Source organism: Macrotis lagotis, chromosome 1 (genome assembly GCF_037893015.1).
Source record: "Macrotis lagotis isolate mMagLag1 chromosome 1, bilby.v1.9.chrom.fasta, whole genome shotgun sequence".
NCBI lineage: Eukaryota > Metazoa > Chordata > Mammalia > Peramelemorphia > Peramelidae > Macrotis > Macrotis lagotis.
The window spans coordinates 425,383,323-425,391,974 of record NC_133658.1 but is presented as its reverse complement, the minus strand read 5'-3'; positions in this window follow the sequence as shown (position 1 = coordinate 425,391,974).

Genomic DNA, 8,652 nt, shown 5'->3' with positions numbered 1-8,652 from the left:
TGTAATTAATTGCACTCAATATAAAAGAGTTTATCAGATTTAATATGACCTTTACTCTTACATATCCTGGAACTAAACTTTGAGAATGTGAAAAAGGGAAGTAATTCTGAGCCCTGGGGAAAATGGCCTTGGGAACAGTGGCCAGGAGTTCAGAGATATGGGAGCTTGATGGAAATAAGTAGGAGAGAGAGGATTATATCAAAAGATCACAGAATTTAGATTTAGAAGACTTCTTAGACATCATCTGGTCCAATCCTCACTTTTCCAGGTAAAGAAATTTAAGGTCAGGACCTAGGAAAGGACTTGTCCAAGGCCCCCTGTTAGTAGCCTGAATTGGAACTTCCAAATCTTCAATCATCCTGTCTCAACAGGTGTAGAACAAAGAGAAATTTCCAGGTTTCATTTTGTTCCCTTTCTATTCTGTTTTCATCAACTCTACAGTCCTGTCATACAGGACTACTCTCCATTCTATTCTTTCCCTGCCCTTTCTTGCCTTCCACCTTGTCTATGCAGAACTCCCATGCCTGTAATGGATTACTCCTGTCTCCTACCCCATTTATCCTACAGATATTGAACTGGAAAGGACATCAAATGTCCAGCTAGTTCAACTTCTCCATTAGAATGCAAGCTTCTCCTGAGCAGGGATTACCTTTTGTATCTCTGTGGCTCAGCACATAGTGACTGGTATAATAAATGTGTTGTTATTCAGTTGTTTCAGTCAAGTTCAACGCTTCATGACTCAACTTTTGATTTTCTTGGCAAAGGTACTAGAGTGGTTTGCCATTTCCTTCTCCAGTTCATTTTACAAATGAGGAAACCGAGACAAATGGGATTGAGTGACTTGCCTAAGATCACCAAACAAGTTAAATATCCAAGACTGAATTTGAACTCAGTAAGATGAGTCTTCCTGACTCCAGGCCCAGCACTCTATCCTGCACTACTAGCTACTACTGGTAAGTGGTAGGTGCTTAATAAATATTTGTAGGTAAGAAAACTGAGGGGTAAAGAAATGAAGCCACTGGCCTGAGCTCACAAAAATAAGTTGTAGGGAAGGTCTCCCACATATCAGCACAGATCTTCAGATTTTTACTGTCTCTATGAGATTAAAGTCTGGGTTTCATTCTTGCTGAGGTGTGACTGGTTGTGTATTGTTTCCTGAGAAAAAGAATCTTAACCTCCAGAGAAATTCCAAACAGCTCTCAATCTCACCCTAGTAATCTCAAACAATTCACAACCTTCACAGAGATCCCAAAGGACTCTCAATCTCTATGAAAACTATACCACCCTGCTTTCTATATCCCAAAACTTACAAAACATCTCAAACCCATCTCGCTGTTCCTTCAATAAACAGCTTTACATTCTATTTGCCTCAGTGACTGTCCTCCTTAAACCACAGACTTTCTTACTTCAACTTTTGCCCTTTCAGTCCTATGCTAATAATTCCAAGTCCCTTGAATTTTCTTTCTTCAAAGTTCAACTCAGGTATCACTTAAACCTAGCAGAAATGGAAACCTTTCTATTCACATTTCTTTTGGGACAAGAAGGTGGCAAAGTGGATAGTGCTCTGGGTCTGGAGTTAGGAAAGCCTAAATTCTAATCCAGTCTCTTAGATACTGTGTGACCCCAGGCAAATCATTTAACCTGTCTGCCTTAGTTTCCTCAATTGTAAAATGGGGATAATAACAGCATCTACTTCTCCGGGCTATTCTGAAGATCATATGAAAAAATATTTGTAATGCATTTAGTGCAAAGTTTAGAAATGTACTAAATAAATGCCTATTTCCCTCCCTTGCCTAAACTTCTCTTGTGCATTTATCTTGCTTTGTCCAATTATTTATAAATACATTTTTATCTCCTATTAAATTCAAGGTTCCTTGAGAGCGGAATCTCTGTCCTATCTATCTTTGTGTGCACAGGTCACCCAACTTTCACCTGACTCTAAAAAACTGGAGTGAGGTATCGCACCCATACTCTAATAAAACTGTCTTGGCAGACTCTAAAAGCTGAAGGCATTTAATAAATACTAAATGAAATTAACTGAAATTAAATTCTATTACCTATTATATAATATTAAACATATATTGTAAAGCACTTTTAAAGGCTTGCAAAGTGCTTTCACATACTTTATCTTTTGATTCTCACAACGACTGGGGAGTTAAGTGTTATTATTTATTCTCATGATAGAGATTAGGAAACTAGAGTTAAGTGACTTAGGTCACACAGTAGGAAATGACTGTGGTAGGCACTGATGAATTCAGTTATTTCCAAGTCCACTGTATCATCTAGAGCCTTTCCTTACAAAGGAAATCAATTCTGTAGAGACAATCCCAAAGGACTCAAGATGAAAAATGCAATGAGCCTCCAGAGAAAGAACTGATGGAGTTTGGATATAGACTAAAGCACACTATTTAACAAAAAGGAAAAGTCAAAAACAAAATATCAAAACATTAAAAAAAAAGTTCAGATTCCAGGTTAAGGATTCCTGGATTAAAAACTTTCCTAGTTAATCCCATTCTTTGCTATTCATATACTGCTCCAATCTGCGTATTCTACTCTATTCTTTTTGCCAAAAAAAATAATATATTCAATATATATTCCTAAAAATTACCTGTCAAAAACTATTGGAGTCAATGTGTAATTGGTTCACCTACTACTACTGCTGCTGTCTCCTCCTTCCTTCCTTTTATAGTCTCAAAAATTATCTTTTTAATATATAAATCATTCACTTTTGCTCAAAAGTGCTCTTTCTTTGGATTAAAAACTCCAAGAGAGACAAGGATGATATATTATCTAAACTTTGAATTTCCTTTAGCACCTAGCCCTGTGCTACCCTCCTCATATACTGGTCTTTTTCATACATTTTTTTTTGCAAGGCAATAGGGTTAAGTGACTTACCCAAGGTCACACAGCTGGGTAATTATTAAGTATCTGAGCCAGGATTTGAACTTGGGTCCTCCTGATTCCAGGGCCCATGCTCTATCCCACTGCACCACCTAGCTATCCCTCCCTCATACATTCTTAAGCACCCATTAAATGGGACTACTCTCCATTCCCCAAACATATTCTGTTCAAAAGGCCTGGAATATTCATTGGGGTTTCTGTACATTGCATTTCCTCCTAGCTTTTAAAGACCAATTCAGAAGTCACTCTTCTTTTACAGAATTTCTGATCTCAAATAGCTCTATAACTGTGTTTTAGATACTAACATTTTATTCTTGTATATCATAGCTACTGAAATACATGTTTATCTTCCTACAAACACCAGTTCCAAGAACACAGGAACTTTGTCTTGTCTAAACCTTATTTAATCCCATCTGCAATCAATTCTGCACTCAGAAGGTACTGGATAAATGTTTATTTTTTATTTTAATTTATTTTATTCTGTACTTATGAAATAAAACAGAATAGAAAAAAAAAGTTGACTGTACCTGAAACTGCAAATCTACTATATACGACTTGTTATTCCTTTTAAATATAGAATAGCTATCATGTTATTTTCTCTTTTTTTTCTCTTCTCCTCCCCTCCTACCCTAGTGATGGTTATTATTAAAGACAAGCATGAACATATCTACATATATCTATATAGACATATCTACATGTCTATATAGATATATATGTAAAATCATCCTATACATACTTTTATTTATCAGTTCTTTCTCTGGATATAGACAGTGTCTTTCTTTGTAATTTAGGTATTTTAATAGTCAAAATAATTTAATCAAAGATGTTCTTGAAACAATATTGCTATTACTGTTTAAAACATTCACTTGGTTTTGTTCAATTCATTCTTCATTATTTGTGTAAGTCTATCCATATTTTGCTAAGATCATTGAGTTCATTATTTCTGAGTACAGTAGTATTCCAGCATGACCATAAACCACAACTTATTCAGCCATTCCCCAATCGATGGCCATCCCTGAAATTTCTAGTTCTTTGCCACCACAAAAGGAGCTGTTATATTTTAAAACATAATGGTTCTTTTTCTTTTTCCCTAATCATCTTGGCAAAGACCTAATTGTAGTAGAATTGCTGAGTCAAAGGATACAGGCATTTTAATAACTCTTTGAGCCTAATTCCAGATTGCTCTCCAAAAATGGTTGGATTAGTTCAGTTCCACCACAGTGAACTAATATACCAACTTTCCTACAACCCCTCCAACATTTGTTGCTTTCCCCTTCAATAACTTTAACCAATCTGATGGGTATAAAATGATATCTCATTATTTTAATTTGCCTTTTCCTAATTAATCATGATTTAGAGAATTTTTATATGACTTTTGATTTCTTCAGAAAACTGACTATTCCTATCAAATAGCAATTGAGAAATGACTTGCCTTCTTACAGATTTGAGGAAGTTCTTTATAAATTTGAGATGAGACCTTTATTTGAGGAACTATCTATAAAAATTTTCCCCCAATTTTTAGCTTTCCTTCTGATTTTAGCTAATTTGTCTTGTACAAATCTTTTTTAAATTTAATATAACCTAAATGATTCACTTTACAATTCCTATTGCTTTTAGTCTCTTGTTTATTCATAAATAGTTCCCCTATCCATCAGTCTTGATAAATGTTTGTAAACTGAATTGGTCTTTTCTAGTTGGAAATGTATTTTCCTATGAACTAATTTTCTCAGCCACTCCTAGGACAGGATATTCTGTCCAGAAAGAGAAGATGGGGAGTGGCAACCTCTTCAGGGCACAGGTTCTGGCTATGAAACTACCATATCAACTAGGTTTTATTGGGCTGTGAGGCATCTCAAGTTAGCCCAGTTTTAAACTGTTGGGAAGAGGACTTGAGGTGGGAAGTTGGAAGTTAAGAAGTCAGAGCTGCAGCTCAGTGCCAACAATCAGTTTCACAATCTCCTGGGATAATTCTTAGAGCTGAACCCTCCCCTTCCTCACTGGAACAAGCATAATTTTGTAATTCAGCATTCACTTTTACTTTTACATTTAAAAAAAAATCTTGGGTACAGTGGATAAGAGCACAGGCCCTGGAGTCTGGAGTACCTGAGTTCAAATCCTGCCTCAGACACTTAATAATTACCTAGCTGTGTGGCCTTGGGCAAGCCACTTTAACTCCATTTGCCTTGCAAAAACCTAAAAACAAAATTAAAAAAAATCTTGATATGCTTAAACAATTAATCACACCTCCACAGCTCAGAAATAGGCAGTGCTCTGAGATTCTGGTAGTTTTCTTCTTTCATCCTTCTAAGGTACTAGATGCAGCCCTCCCCAGACCCCAGTCCTGAATTCTTTTCTCTGATTGACTTGTCCCAGATGTTTTAGTTCCATGGAGCCATGATAAAATTTTAACCCCTTGGCTCACTTTTTTTTGATAACTTCTATTTTTCAAAATTCCCTCAGGTGTTTCTCCTCAGACAAAAAATGGAAGCCCAGATGGCTACTTGCTATGCAGACTATTCAAGTAAATGGATCTTAGAGGGAGTGTGGTAGAATCACAATTGATTGCTGAAGTGCAAATGTGATAGACCTGGAATCAGGAGATCAACATGGTTTCAAATAGTACTTACTTGCTATGTGATCATGAGCAAATCACTTCACATCTCAAGAGTTGTTGGGGGGGGGGGGGCTTTGAACAGAACTTAAAATAATATTCAAATCTAAGTTGTTTTGATGGGTGTGACCAAGAACAAATCACTTCCCCTTTCCAAGTTTTTATCTTCTCTTAAAACTTTTCTTCTCAGCACTTGGAAAGCTTTCTTCTATGCTCATTAAATTTTCCCCAAGTAAGAAATCTGGAAATTGTTTGGACCCAACCCAGTAAATCTGGAACTTTGCCCCAAATTATTCTTAGCCATTGAAAATCAGTTAACATTCTGATTCTGGGGAAAAGGGCAGGCCTAGTTTTCTCTGTATAGGTTTTGATAGGGAGTGACGATCAACCTTGAAGGACTTGCTCATTCCATCAGTGCAACAATTGGGAACAATTGTATAGGTTTTGATAAATAAATACAAGGAAAATAGAATAGGATTGGTTGCTTGGTTCTTGTCCTTCATTATCGAAGAAGACCAAGATGACAGACATCAGTATGTTTGAGACAAATCACAGTGAGTCAGACTGTGGCTGATGAGACCAATAGTGGCTCAGGATGCTCTACCACAGGTCGGGCACAAATTGTCTATGTGAACACCTGGGGTAGGTACTCTAAATTTTGGGGATGACATGTTATCTTTGAGCTGCTTCAATTCTTGTCCATCTCATAGAGTGTAGCCTCTCACTGAGGAGGGTGCACCATGCTGGGTGGACCTGTGCCAGGGTCTCCCATGCTGTACAATCAATTCCAAAGTTCTTCAATGAGACATTCAGGGTGACTTGGTATCACTTCTCCTGACCTGTGTGAGCACTTGCCCTGTGTGAGTTCTCCACAAAATAATCGTTTTGACAAGTGTAGATAACAACTTGTCCAGCTCATCATGGTTGCATTCTCTGTAGTACTGTAGGAATTGGAGGAAGTTTAGCTCAAGAAAGTGTCTGGGACCTTCTCCAGCTGGGTGATCTTCAGAATCTTCCTAAGATAAATTTAAATGGAAGAGATTCAGTTTCCTGACATGGCACTGGTAGACTGTCCAGGTTTCACAGGTATAGAACAGTGTGGTCAGCACAATGGCTCTGTGGGCCTTCAGTTTAGTAGTCAGTCTAATCTTCTCCCACAATGTCTTTTGGAGCCTCCCAGATACTGAGCTAGCTCTGGCAATGCTAGTGTCAATCTCATGGTCAATGTGGATCTCCTTGTACCAAGTCACTTTTAAATATCTCTAGCATATATCCCATTCTCTCCTTGACACTGCCACCATCTTGGTGTAGGCACTCACCAGCTCCTGCCTAGATTATTGCAATAACTTTTTTGCCTCTAGGGTCTCCCTTCCCCAGGCTATTCTCCAGTGTGATACTGCAGTGGTTCCCTATCTGGCAGGATCAAATATAAACCCCTCAATTTGGCTTTTAAAGTCCTTCATAACCTGGAGCCTTCCTACCTGTCCATGCTTCTTACACTTTACTTCCATCATTCAATTCTCTTTAGAGAATCTGCATCTACAGAAACAAGTATCAAGAAAGGTTGAATGTGTCAGAAGAAAAATGAAAGGAATGATCTCTGTAATAATAGGATTATGACTAAGAACCTTGCTTCAAATTTTAATGAAAAAATTGAGGTCATTCACTAAGAGTTCCCTTTTCTACCCTCCTCCTCCTCCTCCTCCTCCTCCTCCCTATCTCATATCACCCAGGTACTTTCTGCCACTATCTCCTCCTTTCCTTCTCCTTCCTCCCCTCCCTCCCCCCAACCCCCCACCTCCCATGAAGAGGTGGCCCTTTTCCTTGTCAAGACAAACCTCTCTACCTGGATAAGTGTTTCTATTCCATCTCACCTTTACCAGATTACCCCCTCCATCATCCCCACTCTCTTATTTATTTTCAATCTCCTTATCTGTTGCTTCTTTACTGCCTACCAATAGGCCCACATCTCCTGCCTTCTACAAAAACAAAAACAAACTTCATTTCATCCATGACTGCTAGGTATCATTCTCATAAATCTCCTTCCTTTACTGGCTAAATTTCTAGAGAGAATAATCTGTAATGAATGCTTCTACTTCTTAATTCTCTACAAACTGTCTTCAAACTCATGATCATTCAACTTAAAATGTTTTCTCTACCGTTACCAATCATCATGTAACTGCCAAATCTAAAGGAGTTTCTTGGTCCTCATACTCACTGACTTCCATGGAATCTTTCTCTTCTCTGTTTTTGGGTCATTGCTCTCTCTTGGATCTCTTCCTACCAGTCCAATCCCTCCTCAGTATCCTTTTACAGGATCATCATTCAGAATACACCCAGCTGACCATGGTTATCTGCCAAGGCTCTGTCTCTTTTCTTTTCTTCCTCATACTATTTCCCTGGGCAATCTCAACTATCATCTCTTTATGCAGATGATTCTAAGGTTTATTGATCTAGTTCTAATCTTTTTTTCCTACTAGAGTAGTAGATGGAGCACTGAGCTTGGAATCAGGACTCCTCTTCATGAGTTCAAATCCAGCCTCAGACACTTACTTATGTGACCCTGGGACAAGGGCTTTAGATCCTCATGTATAGAATGACTGGAGGAGATGCCAAAGCACTCCAGTAGTAATCTGTCCCGAGAAACCCCAAATGGGGCCACGAGAGTCAGAAAGCACTGAACAAGGCTCTTTCCTGACTTGCAGTTTTCTATCTGGGCAACTCCGGCAGCTTCACACTGGCGCTGTCCCCCTGCCCTCCTTCTTCCCTGGGGGTTCCACCGGCTCCCCCCCCCCCCCCCCCGCACCTGGGCTGGAAAGGCACACGCGGGCCGGAGCCCCCCCCAGCACTTCGCCCCAGGGGGGCCGGAGCCCCCCAGCACTTCGCCCCAGGGGGGCCGGAGCCCCCCAGCACTTCGCCCCAGGGGGGCCGGAGCCCCCCCCAGCACTTCGCCCCAGGGGGGCCGGAGCCCCCCAGCACTTCGCCCCAGGGGGGCCGGAGCCCCCCAGCACTTCGCCCCAGGGGGGCCGGAGCCCCCCAGCACTTCGCCCCAGGGGGGCCGGGCCAGTGCCGCCCGCGCTTTACACTCCAGCCTGCCCTCGGGGCCCCATCCGGGGGTTCGCCCGGGTCCGCCCGCACAG